Consider the following 18827-nt stretch of genomic DNA (forward strand, 5'->3'; position numbering starts at 1 on the left):
CTTAAATCAACACCTACTTAGATGCTTTGGCAGAGTTCCCGAGCCTAGAACTATCTACAAAGATACAACAAGGACCACATTGATAACATAATCAGAGGCATCTGTCTCAATCTCAAATGGATAATGTAGGTTTGTTAGGATGAGAATTGGTGTAGAGAAAGGCAGAGATTCATATCCTTGAATGCTTTCTGTTGTAACTTAGACCAAGAAAAATGTCTTTTTGCTCCACCCTTGGTTACTTAACTTAAGGGACAAGAAATATGGGAGAACCCCAACATGAACCTTTGACAAAAGTTAGCAAGGACTAAGAAGTTGAGTTTTGTGAGAGTCATCAGGGTTGGGCAATCCTGAATGACTTGGATCTTGGTTGGGTCACATGCACCCCATGATCATCCATAATGTATCCAAAATTTTGAATTCTCTATGTGTCAAATGAGTATTTCTCCAAATTGGAATACAACTTATGTTGTTGTAGGCTGCTCAAGACCTATTGAAGTGTTGTAAATGTTGCACCCATGTTCTTCTGAAGATAAGGATGCCATCCAAATATAAAACCATAAAATATTTTGTGAATAGGTGCATAATATTATCCATCATCCTCATGAAAATTAATAGATCATTAGTCAAGCCAAAGGGCATTACTAACCATTTGAAAAGGCCTTCTTTAGATTTTAATATTTTCTTCCATATGTTAGCTTGTTCAATTGGAACCTAGTGGTAGCTTGACCTCAAATCAATCTTACTAAATAAATTGGAAAGCTTAAGCATGTCAAGAAGATAATTAATCCTTGGGATTAGGTATATTTTCTTGACAATTATTTTGTTTAGGGATCTATAATAAATATAGAGTCTCCATGTCCCATCCTTCTTCTTCATCAACAAAACTGGACTCCCACAATGTGAAGAGCTTTGTTGATTGTGGTCGTTTTAGATGAGCTCATGAATATAATGTTTTATTTCCTCATTCTCCAAGAAAGAGTGTATATATTGGACCATTGGGTAAAGGAGAACCAGGTATCGATTCTGTTAGCGCTCAAATCTGCCTCAGGCTGAGGAAGGCGAAACTCGAGGCAACATCATACCATGCTCAGCCTCGTAGCTAGCCCTACGAGGACAGGAGAGGGCTCTCTCCGGGTCTATCTCGGTAAAAGGTTTTCAGAGGGGCTGAGATGACCGATAAGGAATACTGATTTTAGGCTAGTAAAGAGATAGGAAAGTTTGATTTAGATTTTTGATTTTTTGTTGGAGAAACGGGAAAACCAATTTTGGGTGCGGGGATTGAGGTCAGATTTTTGCAGAGATCGAGTTGGGGCGAGATAGGCAATAGTCTTGATGTCTTTGATCAGGTGTATGGATGGATCAGAATGACAAGGAGCTGAAGAGGGCAAAGGAGAACATGGATCCTCTCCAAACTGACGAAAACATGTAAAACTAAACAAATTTAAAGGATGAGCACTGCCAACAATGGATTCAACCTCATTTACTCATTCATTTAGTTTCAGAAGCATAAGAAGGGAATGGCATACATTAAACATGAATAAAATTACAATAAACTGAGAGAAAACACTCTCAAGAACTGAAAGCCACAAAGATCCCAACAGGTGCTGCAAAATCTCTGATCTTTCCTTAGCCAAAATGTGAAAAATATGTACAATGATGTGCCAAAATTTTCCCAAGAGTCCAACCTCTGCTACTGAATGAAAATTTACATATATAGATCAATCTAACCTCATTCCCTACCCTCTAAGGGTCAAGCTCCTCCTTCTGAGAGTAGTTTCAACAAATTATAAACATGGAGCAGGAATCTAGGTGACCAAAACAACCTGCTTCTAAAAAGAAGGAAACTGATTCATTATATTAATTGTTTGCTAATTTGTGAATGAATCATCTAGAAGAAGGTAGATAGGTGCCATGTTACCTTACATATATCAATTTACATCATGGTGGGTCAAAAATAACATCAAGGAGTAAAACTGGTGAAAACTGGCCGAATTCCTGAGCTGGAGGATGAAAACTGGACTGAAAACCTCAATGCGCAGCGCCCTGATCTCTATGCGTAGCGCACCTTTTAGACTGATTTTGAGGCACTTTCCGGCATCCAAATTGAGCTCATGATAGCTAGTTGGAAAGCCCTGGATGTCTGCTTTCCAACCCAAGTGGAATTTCCCAATTTGGAGCTCATTTGCCCCCTCAAAACTGCATTCTCCCAGAGGTACTTTCTGTGTGTCCAACAAGGGGCAGTGAGGTCATTTTTTACATGTTTTTTGACCCTTTGGGTACCCAAACCTTGATGAAATGCCTTGGAAATAGCTGAGCAGGTATATTTCATCATGAAAAATCCAAAAATACAAACCATTTGTGATTTGGACCTCCCAATCTTATGGGCAGCGCGCTGCGCGTTGAACCAAAAAACCTGTTTTTAGGACAAAATTTTCAAAAATGACAAAAATTTCTCTGAATTTGCCCAAATTCGGAGTAATGACCCTCTATCATGTATTGTGCCCCGCCAATGAAGCCTCGGCCAAAATTTGGAGTGGATCAGGCTTTTTTCGCCATTTTAGTGCCTTGCTCAATCGCCTCTTAAGGATCTTCATTTTCGCTTTGCAAACATGCATGCGGGCCCAGTAATGATTCTTCATGTGACGAAGCAAGTCTTTGTCTCTATTGGCCTTCGCCAACAACCCCTCCAAATTTCGGTTGACCTTCTCAAGCACAAATTGCCGCGCAACAGGTGTCAAATCACCCGGTCTTTTACGGGCCAACCTACGGTCTTCACGGATTCGTTGCAGCTCTATAAGTGTGTGGTCCTCCTCTAACTGTTTATTGCACTGCTCCAAGTATTTGATCTGACACTCTTTTTGGTTTTTATTGCTTTTTTGAGGTTTGGACTGATAATTTTTGTTTGATTTTTCCAGGGATCTGACATTTTGGCTTTGGAGAAGATCAGAGGCTTGCTCTGAAACCCTTTTGAGATAAAACAAATATAATTATTTACATCAACAATTTTTGGGTCCAAAACAGAGTTTTGGACTAAAAATGTTTTAAAATGCTTTATAAGGAAACATATTAAGTGAAAATCTTTTGAAACCAACCTCATGGCCTGCGGGCTTTTAGTATGTGTATGCATGGGACTCAAAACCCTAGACTCTAGGACTAAAGACCCTTTTTAACAAAACTAATCATGTATGATGATGAATGCAATGACAGTGTACTTGTAACTTTTAGAGAAATTTTTGACTAACCCTGCAGGGACAAACATGAGGGAACACAAGACAACCAGACCCCCTCGTCAGTCAATGGCATGTCCCTAGTGGAATGCAACGAAGTGGAACAAGTGAGACACCTAAAAATGATATGCAAAAGCGAAAAGATCTCTGACGGAGGGCTGTAAGGACCGACTCTAACAGATTCAATTGAGCATTTGACCTGGCAGTGCAGAGGCACCCACACAAGTGGATCGAGGATATCTATGTATGTCTCTACAATCTTTTCCACTTGCTTTTGTTGTGAAAAGAGGCCTCATGCACAGGTTTTAGTGGTTGCAATAACCTTTCTTTCACCTTTTGAATAAACCATGAAGAGAACAACCTTTCTAGTCTGAGAGATTACCTTTTTGCAATGTTTTATTGAGATGAATAAAATTGCACTAGTTTGGACTACCTTTGGTATCTTGTAGAGATGACCTCTAAGAGTAACAACGACACTATGAGGACAAGACCCATAAATAGCATGGTGTTTCCACATATAAGGTTATCCTAAAATAGCATCACAAAATTCAAGAGGGGAACATCACATAATACCTAATACGTGAAGGGCTTGATGTTGTAGGACATGCAACACTATTGGTTGACCCAGATGTCTCATCCATGGCTCAACCAACCATGGCTCAACCAACCAATGGTGTATTTTTTTTGGTGTAGCATTGTCAAAAAAATTTAATATCTTGATGACCTCAAAGAATATCAAGTTCTTTTAGCTCCCACTATTAAGGATGAAATGGAGTGGGGTCCCCTTCACCCACATCTATGAATGGAAGAGGTCCCCCCCACCCTATTAAACCTTCTCTAGCTCTTCTATTGGGATATTTGTGGTCATGATGGTAACATTGGGTTATGACTTTATGATCCTGTTAGCCCCTGCTGCAGCAGGTATTCATCTTTCATGATCGACATTTTTACATGCTAAATATGTCATACTTTGCATGCTGCAATGTTCCATATTTGCTACAGAGGCCAAAGAAGAGGCTATGAGGTGTGCTTGCCTAAATGCCACTGTTATGTTCCAGATTTTGATGTGTTGATCCATTTTGATGAGTTTTCTGTTAAGGGAGGGCCAAACAGCTTAATCTTGGTCTCCCTAGGTTTCAATTTCTTGTTGTAGAATATAGAGAATCATTATCTGTCCAAACAGCTTAACCTTGGCAGATTTGTAGATAGGTAGAGAAACAAGGGTGCTCAACAGCTTAATCTGAGCCCCTGGATGGAATAAGTGTAGATGTAGATAGGAGGATAGCAAAAAGAAAAGAATGAAAAGCTGGGTTTGCTAGTTCAAGTGCACCCAAACCAAAAGGAAGAAAAAAATGCTAGGTAAGTAGGCTGGGTAAGTAGTTTTGTGGTTGCAGAATCAAGCTATGTGATCCATTTCATATTGTCAAGTGTCATATCTATTTAGAACGCAAGTTGGAGGCAGTTTTCCATTTGAAGGACTTCAAGCGAGGCATGCCTAACTCCCCTTCTTCCTCTTTCCCCAAATAACTCACTAACTTCCCCCAAAGAGGTCAAGATCTGCTTGATACCTATTAGATTCATCATTCTCCATATCATTTGCCTTGGTGAAGATCTACTTCACTCAAGGAATGTCCATTGTTCCTCTATAAGTCATCTTCCCCCCCTTTGATAGCCTAAGATTCACATACTTAACGCTTTCTTATCATTTGTCATATTAACTACTAACTCTATTATCTAGCTCCCTAGATCATTTCCCTATCCCCTATTATACAAAAAATCTATATAAAACTCCCCAAAAATATTAAATAACCCCTCCTCTGGTGCTATAGCCATATTTATCAAATCCGGGAAATAGTAGTCCATCTGGGGCTCCTACTAACCCTTCCACTTCCTAACCTGGAGTTGGTCTGACATCTAGTCACACTAATAACCATTTCCCCTAACCCCAACCCTATAATACTCATTTCCCGCCCTTATCCTAAGGTCATGCATGTAAATATATTTCACCCCGCTTATATATAACCCAAAACCCACTTTCCTAAAGTTTTCCCTCGCCAGATTAAAACAATGAATAAAAATAACGTCGCGGGCCCGCTTTTATCCTTCCGCCGACTCGATCGTGCCACCAGCCGTCCGATCTGATGTGCCCGAGATCTACGGTGGGCAGGTCTTTTCATATCCGAAGCCGTCGATGGTTAGCATCCGGGAGATGGGCAGTTTTCCCATCGTACTCCCGCCACACGTCACCCTCTCGATTGTGGCGGAGCCCCCTCCTCCGAAACCACCTAGGCACAAAAGCGGTGCACCTGAAACCACAAACTACCTTCCCCCATGACGTCACCTCCTCGCCTCCGCTGCTCTGCCACGTTGCTGCCACTTCACCGCTTTGTGCCCCCCTCCTGCCACCGTGTCACTGCCACGTCACCCTGATGTACTGGGACCCACCGCTGACGTCATCACTGAAAAAGGCGCGAAAGGCGAAAATCGCAACAAAGGTCGCCCGGAATGAAAATCTGAGGCAGTTTTTGATGCGCGATTAGCGCCTTGCTAAGGGAAATAGGCCAAAATGGAAGCCCTCTCATGGTGCAGCTACCAGCAAGCCCGAAATTCGCAAATTGACAGCAATTTCTTCACGCAGGATTCAAAAAAGGGAAAAAAAACAGTTCTTAAAGAAACAGAGGGCCGAACAGTAGCCATAAAAGGTCGATGGGACAGTTTAAAGAGTATCAGCGGTGAGAAAAGGCACACATTCAGTACCAAAGCATATCAAGGAAGCGACAAAGAGTATCAGTTAAATATTTTTAATGGAAATCTTTATTTCCCAAAGCAGGTGAACATTGAATGGCCTCCAACAAAGTCAAAGAAAGCGGTGAAAGCCCATCAAGGCTCTCCGATCACAGTTAAAGCATTTAAGGCCACCGAACAGCAATGGATCAAAGCCCAAAGCATAGTTATTGCAAAAACACTGCACCGAGCCCCAAGGACGCCGTATTAACTCATTTTGATACAGCTACCTCCAGCGCAGCTCAAAAAGATATATTCTTGCATTAATTTCAGGATAAGATTACGTTAAAAGAACTCATTTTCCCTCAGACCTATTTTAGGTCGGCTGTAATAGATATTTTTGGTTATTTTCTCTATATAAACAACCCTAATTCACTATTTAGAGGGTTGGTTGGTTAATGTACTCCAAGAGAGACTCGCTATGTATTTTCTGATATGTTTTACTTAATCAAAGATTGCTGAAAGCTTGGAGAATGGACTGTTTGATGTGTTGTTAATGGTTATGGAAGAGTGAATGATGGAATTCTTGTGCTGCTATATGGATCAATAAGTGTTTCTTACCTCTGTTATTTCAATTTCATATATGGGCAAGTCACAGAACAAAGGATTGGTTTATAATTTGCTTAGCTGCACTCTATGCTCAGTTTCTGTGGCTTCTTAATGTTTTCCTCTTGATTTAGGCATAAATATGGATTCCTTATGGCTCATATTTGCTCTAATTCACACTTGAATGACAGTTATCTAGGGATTCTTTACTGCTCCTAGATAGAGCTCTTTCACCTTCCCTCTGTTAAGCTGAGTGAGAGATTCTTTGTTGCCTCTCATTCCTTAGCCCTCATTCCATCCTTTTAAGCTTAAATGTTGTTTCATGAGAAGCTACCTTGCTCCTCATTCCTCTTGTGACCAAGAAAATGCACCAGCAGCCTTACTCCATGACTCCATGCTCAATGGTTTGAAACTTACCACACTATGCATTGCCTCTCTGCTTGAAAGTGTTAGCCTCCTGCTGCAGCAGGTATTCATCTTTCATGATCGACATCTTTGCATGCCAAATATGTCATACTTTGCATGCTGCAATGCTCCATATTTGTTACAGAGGTCAATGGAGTGTCCATGCCACTGATGTGTTCCATTTTTTGATGAGTTGATCCATTTTTGATGAGTTTTCAGTTAAGAGAGGTCCAAACAGCTTAATCTTGGTCTCCCTAGGTTTCAATTTCCTGTTGTAGAATATAGAGAATCATTATCTGTCCAAACAGCTTAATCTTGGCAGATGTGTAGATAGGTAGAGAAGTAAGAGGGCTCAACAGCTTAATCTGAGCCCCTGGATGCAATAAGTGTAGATTTAGATAGGAGGATACATAAAAGAAAAAATGAAAAGCTGGGTATGCTAGTTCAAGTGCACCCGAACCAAAAAGAAGAGAAAATGCTAGGTAAGTAGGCAGGGTAGGTAGTTTTGAGGTTGTAGAATGTCGATTTGTCATCAATTTTGTGTTTCGAAGGGATATTTTACCCCAGATCACATGTATCAAGCAATTTTCCCTTGGAGCAGTTCAAGCGAGGCATGACTAACTCCCCATTCTTCCTTGTCCCCAGATCACTCACTAACTTCCCTGAAGAGGTCAAGATCTGCTTGATACCTCTTAGTTTCATCATTTTCCATATCATTTGCCTTGGTAAAGATCTGCTTTACTCAAGTAATATTCATACTTCCTCTATGAATCATGTTCCCCCTAATAGCCTAAGATTTACATTACTTAGCGCTTTCTTATCACTTGTCATATTAACTACTGATTCTACTATGTAGCTCCTTATCTATCTCTCCTTCCCCTACTAAAACTATGTTAATAGCTCCCCTAAATACATATCCCCTCCCCCTGGTTGAAAAATAACCATAAGTACACTTGGGAATTGCTAAGTTTATCTGAAACTCAGCAAGAACCCCCATTGCCACCCTCAAACCATCTTCTCATGCTTTTTGGACTCCTTCCAAGGCATGAAATCCATCCTTCCAGTCTTTAGGACCCCTTCCGATGCCTTAAAAACCTTTAAAAACACCCAGAAATAATTCTAAGGCCATAAAGACCCTTGGCTGAATCATAAAAGCCCTCCTTTCCATGAAGAAAAACCCCTCCAACTTCATAATACTTACCTTTAGTGAAAAAGCCCTGCTCCGATTCAAAAGTTTCCTTTGGAACCCCCTCCCATGCGATATCGCAGTCGGGAGGGGGCAGCGATCAAAATTGGCTCTGTTCATATCCGCCCCGATCATATTCCGTTGATGCGATTTCGTTATCGCACCCGAAAGCGATATCGCTATCGGATGCATTGTTACTGCAACCCCCACTTATTCATAAAAAACTCCACTTTTTATCGTTATATGGCTTTATCGCAGAAATCAATGTTTTTGTTAAAGCCGCACTTTATCGCAAAACCTGCTTCTTCATCCATCGCAAGCCTTATCGCAATAATCCCCGATGGCAAAGCGCCGATGTGATCGTAGCCATCCATCGTTCCACTCAGATCAATGGTCCAAATCGTTTCGGCAGTCACCCATTTCGGCGACCGCACATATGTGCATACCGTCCGCCCCGCCGATTGCTGAAGTGCCGACTTAATCATAGCCGCCCATTCGGGCCTGGAAATCAACGGCTCAGGTTCTTTCGCATCATTCCCATATATAAGGCTCCGACCAGCAGAGCCGAAACATTATAAAATGCAGTGTTAAAGGATTTCGGGTCCGCCCTCTATGTCGCTCATCGCAAGTTTTATGTGTTAGCCCACCGATCTGCCAAACCGCCGAAATAGCACCAGCCGTTGGATCGGCCCACGTCGGATCCAATGGCCCAGATTTAATCCAAACAACAGTGACCGCTCTCGCCAGGATTTTTGCGATTTTTGCGTATAATTGGGTTTTTTGTCTGTTTTAAAGAAAATGGCCATTTTTTACAGGGTTTTTCAAGCACCCACTCCCAATGAGGGAATTCATGCATTTCAAGCCATTTTGTCATCATCAGAAGGATGCAGAGGGCGCAAACCACAGCAAAGGATGCCCGGAATAAGAAACTGAGGCAATTTTCGATGCGCGATTAGCGCCTAGCGCTAATCGCGCATCGCCAGGAAAAATTGACCAAAATGAAGCCCCCCTATTGCTCGGCTACCAGCAAGGGCTTAAAATTGCAAAATCACAGCAATTTCTTTGCGCAGAATTCACACAAGGGACAAAGGACAGTTCTTAAAGCAGCAGAGAGCCGAACATCAGCCATAAAAGGTTGATGGGACAGTTTAAACCACTCAGAAGACAGAAAGGGCACACATTCAATGTCAAAGCATATCGAGAAAGCGGCAAAAGGAATCGGAGGAAAGAGAAAGCCCAAATGCATGTCAAAGAGTATCAGTGTTGCGGCAAAGAGTATCAGTTAAGTGTTTTTAGTGGAAATATTTATTTCCCAAAGCAGGTGAACATTGAATGGTCTCCAACAAAGTCAAAGAAAGTGTTGAAAGCCCATTAAGGCTCCCCGATCACAGTTAAAGCATTTAAAGCCACCCAATGGCAATGGATCAGAGACCAATGCGCAGTTATGGCCAAGTGAACAGCACAGAGCCACCAAGACAGATTTCAACTCATTTTTGAGGCAGCTGCCCAGCGTAGCACTTAGATAGATCAATATGCATTTATTTCAGGATATCTTAGATTAGAAAGAACTCATTTCCCTCAGATTTGTTTAAGATCTGCTGTAATAGATATTTTTTGATATTCTCCCTATATAAACCACCCTGATTCACAGTTTAAAGGGTTGGTTGGTGAATGTACTCCAAGAGAGACTCGCTCTGTATCTTATATGTTTTACTTAATCAAAGATTGCTGAAAGCTTGGACAATGGACTGTTTGATGTGTTGTTAATGGTTCTGAAGAGTGAATGATGGAATTCTTGTGTTTCCATATGAATCAATAAGTGTTTATTACCTCTGTTATTTCAATTTCAGATATGTACAAGTCACAGAAAAAAGGATTGGTTTAGAATTTGCTTAGATGCACTCTATGCTTAGTTTCTGTGGCTTCTTAATGTTTTCCTCTTGATTTAGGCATAAATATGGATTCCTTATGGCTCATATTTCCCTTGATTCACCATGTTTGACAGTTATCTAGGGATTCTTAATTGCTCCTAGATAGAGCTCATTCGCCTTCCCCCTATTAAGCTGAGTGAGAGATTCTTAACTGCCTCTCATTCCTTAGCCCTCATTCCATTCTTTTAAGCTTAAGTGTTGTTTCATGAGCAGCTACCTTGCTCATCATTCCTCTTGTGACCAAGAAAACGCACCAGCAGTCTTACTCCATGACCCCATGCCCAATGGTTTGAAACTTACCACATTATGCATTGCCTCTCTACTTGAAAGCATTCTCCTTCCCACCAAAACACAAACAAAACCCCTTGAACCCAATAGCTAGCCTAAAATCATAATCAACAAAGCTAAATCAGAAAGAGAGAGCCCTCTCTGATTGTAGGTGGGCTAGCACCTGCAGTCCAAAGATTGGTTTGTGGTTCCCTCGGCCGTATCCTTTAAGGAGCTTAAGGACAACCTGAGTGATAACAGAAAGCATCCTCCTTCCCACCAAAACACAAACAAAACCCCTTGTACTCAATAACTAGCCTAAAATCATCATCAACAAAGCTAAATCAAAAAGAGAGAGCCCTCTCTGATTGCAAGTGGGCTAGCACCTGCAATCCAAAGATTGGTTTGTGGTTACCTCGGCTGTATTCCCTTAGGAGTCAAAGGGAACAACCTGAGTGATAACATAATGGTGACTCCACTGGGGACCAATCATCTGTTTATTACTGTAAATCCCCAATTTTGTCCAGTTTTCCTTTCGCTTAAGTCTTTTTGAAAAATCCCAAAACAAAAAATCAAAATAATCAGAAAAATCTCAAACCCTGGAGAAGATCTCCTTTTTCTTCAGGATTATTTCATGTTTAGATCTAGTCTGTGTTGGTGGACAGAGATCAGACCCTTCAAAGTTGATTTATCCACCTGGCGACTCCACATAATCCTCATAATAAAGACTCCGCTGGAGAAATGAACCCAAAAGAAATATATGAGCAGATCAAGCTTTTGACCTGGACTATTATCCAAGAGGTCATGTTCTTTCTCTTCCATAAAATTTTGCTGTGTATATTGTATTGTAAACACGATTTTGAATTTGATTTTTATGATTTTCCTTTGGAAAATGTTGTTGAAAAGCCCCCTTGCACATTAGAACAACAGCCTTTACATGCTGCTGAAGATCATCATGCAGCCAAGGAGGAACCAAAAATCACAGCCAATCATCCTATCCCTGCTCATATCGAGCCCAGTCATTCAATCCCTGTCTATACCCCCATTCCTCGTAAGGTTCCTGATAGATATAAGCCACTCATCTTGCCTCCCCTGCTCAATCCTTTGCCTAAAGATCATCCTGAGTATCTCCCGAGATTTGATGGAGAGAATGGTGTTACTGCCCAGAAGCATATCCAGGTTTTTGAAGACTATCTTAATATATTTGAGGTGGAAGAGGAAGATGTCAGTCTTAGATTGTTTTCCCTTTCTTTGCGAAGCGAAGTTAGGACATGGTGTAAAGCGTTGCCTGAGGCCAGCATCTCTACTCTTCAGCAGTTTCTCAATCTTTTCCTTGATAGATGGATGATTAAAATTAATTTATACTTGATCATTGAAGAATAAAATCAGTTAAAAAGGCTTCCTAATGAATCTATTCAGCAATTTTCTGATCGATTCATTCAAGTCTATCATTCTATGCCTTTGAATATCAGACCTCCCCCTGATTTAGCTCTATTGCAATATCCAAGAGCTTTTGATGCAGAAATAGAATTTCGTTTGAGAGAAAGATGCCCGTCCACTTTGAAACAGATGCAGGACATAGCCGTGGACGTGGAGGCAAATCTGATAGTTAGGGAAAAGCAGCACAAAGCAGAGGAAAAGGAAAGAGTTCTTAATTTAATGCAAAAATTAGAGGAAATGATGCAGAAGGTCACACTAAGAGTGGAAAGTCTAGAGCGCCACAACACATCTGTTTTGCAGAAGGAAAGTAGTGATATTCACGAACAAACCTGCCACAAAACAGATGACATATTCGTAGAGCCATATGTGAAGGAGCAGTCTCCTGATATACTATGTGAATATGGCAGCTTTTCTTCTTTCAGCTCTTTGCCAAAATATGATGAGTATGATGATGATTATGAGCCTAACGACCAAATCAGCCTTGTAGAGGAGTCAGAGCTTTTTTTGGTGCAGAAAGCACAGTTTAGGCTCAGCAGCCTGAACCCAGTGATCAGCATGCCCATTTCAGCTATGAAGAGGAGGAAAATGCAGAGTGTTTTGATTTCAGCAAAGGAACTTTACCCTTTTGTTTTGAATATTTTCCGTTTATTAGGGATAATTATCATGCAGTTTGTGATCAAGTGTCATCAAATATTGATATTGAGCATCTAGAGGAGAGTCAAATCCTTGCTCATAATGCATTACCTCTAGATTTACAGCCCCAAAGTACCATTGGATACCAGACTTCAGAAGAAGACTTGGAAGCAGCAGCATATGACAAAATGATCCAAGTGGATCCCCTGCCTCTTTGTTTTCAGCCATCTGAGTTTTTTAAAGAAGAAGAGGAGCAGCCAGCGCAGATCAGTCAGGTCCCATTCGAGCCTGTTTAGAATGTGTTGCAAGTTTCGCTCCAAGTTTTGTGCAATCCATTAGATGGCAGGCTGAGTGATGAAGTAAATCACTGCTCTTCTCCATTAGAAGGCTGCAAGGTTCAATATCAAGTTGTTGATGATTTCTCGACTCCAAGGCATGATAGTGATCCCAAACCTTTGTACAGTTCTTTAATTCAGCCCAGCAGTTGTGTATATATGTTACAAGACCCTTATGTACAGTGTTTAAATTCAACAAAGAAGGTCAGCAGTTTCCTGATCTTCTCAAAGATTAACAAAGCCATATCAGATTGCAAGATCTCCATTTCAAGCATCAGCAAACACAAGCAGCAAAGATCATTCATGTTTATAATACTTAAGTGGCTGCATTGGTTATTTCATTTCACCTAACAGCAAAGTAAGTGCTGGTTAGGGTAGGTAGGTAGGATTAATAAGGCAGCCAGCCAAGGGAATTTTGCAGAATACAACAACAATTGAATACAAGGCAATCTGACCTACTGTTCTTGGCTTTTCACAAGGAAAAGCCATCCCCAAGTGGAGCCACTGTTAGCCTCCTGCTGCAACAGGTATTCATCTTTCATGATCGACATTTTTACATGCTAAATATGTCATACTTTGCATGCTGCAATGTTCCATATTTGCTACAGAGGCCAAAGAAGAGGCTATGAGGTGTGCTTGCCTAAATGCCACTGCTGTGTTCCAGATTTTGATGTGTTGATCCATTTTGATGAGTTTTCTGTTAAGGGAGGGCCAAACAGCTTAATCTTGGTCTCCCTAGGTTTCAATTTCTTGTTGTAGAATATAGAGAATCATTATCTGTCCAAACAACTTAACCTTGGCAGATTTGTAGATAGGTAGAGAAACAAGGGTGCTCAACAGCTTAATCTGAGCCCCTGTATGGAATAAGTGTAGATGTAGATAGGAGGATAGCAAAAAGAAAAGAATGAAAAGCTGGGTTTGCTAGTTCAAGTGCACCCAAACCAAAAGGAAGAAAAAAATGCTAGGTAAGTAGGCTAGGTAAGTAGTTTTGTGGTTGCAGAATCAAGCTATGTGATCCATTTCATATTGTCAAGTGTCATATCTATTTAGATCACAAGTTGGAGGCAGTTTTCCATTTGAAGGACTTCAAGCGAGGCATGCCTAACTCCCCTTCTTCCTCTTTCCCCAAATCACTCACTAACTTCCCCCAAAGAGGTCAAGATCTGCTTGATACCTATTAGATTCATCATTCTCCATATCATTTGCCTTGGTGAAGATTTGATTCACTCAAGGAATGTCCATTCTTCCTCTATAAGTCATCTTCCCCCCCTTTGATAGCCTAAGATTCACATACTTAGTGCTTTCTTATCATTTGTCATATTAACTACTAACTCTATTATCTAGCTCCCTAGATCATTTCCCTATCCCCTATTATACAAAAAAGCTATATAAAACTCCCCAAAAATATTAAATAACCCCTCCCCTAGCACTATAGCCATATTTATCAAATCCGGGAAATAGTAGTCCATCTGGGGCTCCTACTAACCCTTCCACTTCCTAACCTGGAGTTGGTCTGACATCTGGTCGCACTAATAACCATTTCCCCTAACCCCAACCCTGTAATACTCATTTCCCGCCCTTATCCTAAGGTCATGCATGTAAATATATTTCACCCCACTTATATATAACCCAAAATCCACTTTTCTAAATTTTTCCCCCGCCAGATTAAAACAATGAATAAAAATAACGTCGCGGGCCCGCTTTTATCCTTCCGCCGACTCGATCGTGCCGCCAGCCGTCTGATATGATGCGCCCGAGATCTACGGTGGGCGGGTCTTTTCATATCCGAAGCTGTCGATGGTTAGCGTCTGGGAGATGGGCAGTTTTCCTGTCGTACTTCCGCCATGCGTCACCCTCTCGACTGTGGCGGAGCCCCCTCCTCCAAAATTGCCTGCGCACAAAAGCAGTGCGCCTGAAACCACAAACCGCCTTCCCCCATGACGTCACCTCCTCGCCTTCGCTGCTCTACCACGTTGCCGCCACTTCACCGCTTTGTGCCTCCCTCCTGCCACCGTGTCACTGCCACGTCACCCTGCCGTACTGGGACCCACCGCTGACGTTATGCTGATGTCATCACCGAAAAAGGTGCGAAAGGCGAAAATCGCAGCAAAGGTCGACCGGAATGAAAATCTGAGGTAGTTTTTGATGCGCGATTAGCGCCTCGCTAAGGGAAATAGGCCAAAGTGGAAGCCCTCTCATGGCGCAGCTACCAACAAGCCTGAAATTTGCAAATTGACAGCAATTTCTCCACGCAGAATTCATAAAAGGGGAAAAAAACAGTTCTTAAAGCAACAGAGGGCCGAACAGTAGCCATAAAAGGTCGATGGGACAGTTTAAAGAGTATCAGCGGTGAGAAAAGGCGCACATTCAGTACCAAATCATATCAAGGAAGCGACAAAGAGTATCAGTTAAATATTTTTAATGGAAATCTTTATTTCCCAAAGCAGGTGAAGATTGAATGGCCTCCAACAAAGTCAAAGAAAGCGGTGAAAGCCCATCAAGGCTCTCCTATCACAGTTAAAGCATTTAAGACCACCAAACAACAATGGATCAAAGACCAAAGCACAGTTATTGCACAAACACTGCACCGAGCCACCAAGGACGCCGTATTAACTCATTTTGATACAGCTGCCTCCAGTGCAGCTCAAAAAGATATATTCTTGCATTAATTTCAGGATAAGATTACGTTAAAAGAACTCATTTTCCCTCAGACCTGTTTTAGGTCAGCTGTAATAGATATTTTTGGTTATTTTCTCTATATAAACAACCCTAATTCACTGTTTAGAGGGTTGGTTGGTTAATGTACTCCAAGAGAGACTCGCTCTGTATCTGATATGTTTTACTTAATCAAAGATTGCTGAAAGCTTGGAGAATGGACTGTTTGATGTGTTGTTAATGGTTCTGAAGAGTGAATGATGGAATTCTTGTGCTGCTATATGAATCAATAAGTGTTTCTTACCTCTGTTATTTCAATTTCATATATGCGCAAGTCACAGAACAAAGGATTGGTTTAGAATTTGCTTAGCTGCACTCTATGCTCAGTTTCTGTGGCTTCTTAATGTTTTCCTCTTGATTTAGGCATAAATATGGATTCCTTATGGCTCATATTTGCTCTAATTCACACTTGAATGACTGTTATCTAGGGATTCTTGACTGCTCCTAGATAGAGCTCTTTCACCTTCCCTCTGTTAAGCTGAGTGAGAGATTCTTTGTTGCCTCTAATTCCTTAGCCCTCATTCTATCCTTTTAAGCTTAAATGTTGTTTCATGAGCAGCTACCTTGCTCCTCATTCCTCTTGTGACCAAGAAAATGCACCAGCAGCCTTACTCCATGACTCCATGCCCAATGGTTTGAAACTTACCACACTATGCATTGCCTCTCTGCTTGAAAGCATCCTCCTTCCCACCAAAACACAAACAAAACCCCTTGTACTCAATAACTAGCCTAAAATCATCATCAACAAAGCTAAATTAGAAAGAGAGAGCCCTCTCTGATTGCAAGTGGGCTAGCACCTGCAATCCAAAGATTGGTTTGTGGTTACCTCGGCCGTATTCCCTTAGGAGTCAAAGGGAACAACCTGAGTGATAACATAATGGCGACTCCACTGGGGACCAATCATCTATTTATTACTGTAAATCCCCAATTTTGACCAGTTTTCCTTTCGCTTAAGTCTTTTTGAAAAATCCCAAAACAAAAAATCAAAATAATCAGAAAAATCTCAAACCCTGGATAAGATCTCCTTTTTCTTCGGGATTATTTCATGTTTAGATCTGGTCTGTGTTGGTGGATAGATATCAGACCCTTCAAAGTTGATTTATCCACCTGGCGACTCCCAATACATAATTTTAATACAAATAACCCTTGTTTTTACAGTAATTCCCTTTTTATAACATCTAATACTTATAAACCCCCTACCCGGCATCTCTCTTGAAACACCCTCCCAATACATTTTTTTAATAAAAACAACCATTATTTTTACTGAATTTCCATTTTTTATACCACCCAATTTCTATAAACCCCCTACCCCACATCTCTCCCCCACCTCCCCACCCAAATAACTACAATATGTTGACTCTATTTTTCACAATTTTAAAACCCCTTTATGAATGAATGTGATAAGATATTGGTCAGTAAGGTGAAGCCCCATGACTAGACCTCGCTAAAAAGATCAAGAATTTAGTCCAATCATACCAAAATATGCTAAAGATAAGTTTCAACAATTCTATTTTCCTTGTAGGCAAGTATAGTCTATATACCTATAAACTAGAGACAGATGCTAGCAATTGTATACCTTGGTATACATTCTAATAAGCTATAAAAAGGGAAAAAATTCATAAAAACCAAGAGTTAAAAAGGTTGTTGAGAGTTTTATCCCTATTTTTGCAAAATTGTTGTTGCATGGGTCATATTCAAAGGTGATGAGGATTGGAGTTGGGAACTTTGGAGGTGGAGGTACTCAGAAGTTCCATAATTTCTTCCTCTCCATTACAATTTGAGACGAAATACCACTTGACAAAGAGATGTAAATTTTGTTTCCACCCTACAAATCTTATTTATTGATTCAAGCTCATGGTCCTTCTACTTCGATAATGCTAGGGCCATCATTGTTTTTGTGAGTCGATAATACTCCATATCCTTGAACACTTGGTATCATGAGAGTGTGAATGTTAGTAATATATTGCACCCAATCTTGAAAATCAACCTTGGTTTCTTATCTCAAGTTTGGTTGTGCAGTTGTTGCATAAAGCTAGCCAAATGATTAACCTCTTTTTTCATTTCCAAATAGATAGTTTATTGGCAGAATTTTTAGGCCCTCCAAAAACCTTACCACCAATACCATGTTGATGTGGTGAGTCTTATTGTCACACCCATTCCCGACCACCATGTCATTTATATGTTCCCATCTGACAAGAATCGGGAGCTTTGTTATTCATCATGGCTATAAGATGAGTGAAAGTGAGATATGTTGGATGAATATACAAACAAGAGAACCTAGTGGAGCTTGACCCTTCTAATAATTTAAGGTAGGTGAGAGGCCAAAGAGCATACACCCAAAATCCAATTACAAAGAGTCAACCCAAATCTTGCGAACTCCAACATTTAGGGTTATCCCATCAACTATACCTACTGTCAAATATCGGAATGGTCAAACATAGCCACACCCACAAACACCAAATGGTAACCAAAGCATAGAGCAAGAGACACGATTTACCATTAAAATAAAATCACGTATAATTAACCATAAGAGCATGATTAGATAAAAAAAAATATGATGCATACTTGTGCTCAAAATTGCTTCCTTGCATCCTTGCCATGATAGGAATAGACAACCTCATGAGCCAACTCAAGCTAGTTCCACAATCATTCACACAGGGTGATCCACCTGTATCTGCCTACATTCTAACCAAATCCCACTATTGATTGAGAGCTACCTCAGAATCCAAACAATGAATGCACAGGTCACCTCGATGGGGCTTTTATAAACTTTCATTACATGCAAATAAATCTTGCCTCCATGCATATTATGGCCAATGCAAACAAGTTTTCCTATATTAACACTTGATTCACCTTAATTATATTAAATTTTATTATTTTAATATTATAATTTTTTAATTATATATATATATCTTTCAAAAAAATGTTTAAAAAAATTAAGAATTGCTTCTCCATATTCATAAATGGTAACTCTAATAAATCATTGGGTAAATTGATATGCATAATGTAAATACATTTTAATGAAACATCTATTACTACGTAATTAACTAGATATCAAACAATCATTCTTGATAATTCTCTTTTTCTTATTATTTATTAATTTTAAACATTTATTGCAATATAATTTTTCCTCAACCCCGATGGGGGTGACAACTGACAAAAGAGAGGATCAGATATGGGGTGTTAATTCCCCAACATGCATCATCAGTGCTTAAATTATATGATGGTTTCGATTCACCTGACGCGCACCTCGTAAACGTTCTAGAGGGTGTTTAGTTTATAACCATTGTCTGCTCAGTCCAAGTCTTCATTTGTGCATTTCAGGAAACGACGGAGGTGGTTGTGGTGGTTGGTAGTG

This window comes from Pinus tabuliformis, chromosome 1_2 (assembly GCF_031772625.1).
Source record: "Pinus tabuliformis cultivar Carrire ecotype Pingquan chromosome 1_2, CPIR1, whole genome shotgun sequence".
Classification (NCBI taxonomy): Eukaryota; Viridiplantae; Streptophyta; class Pinopsida; order Pinales; family Pinaceae; genus Pinus; species Pinus tabuliformis.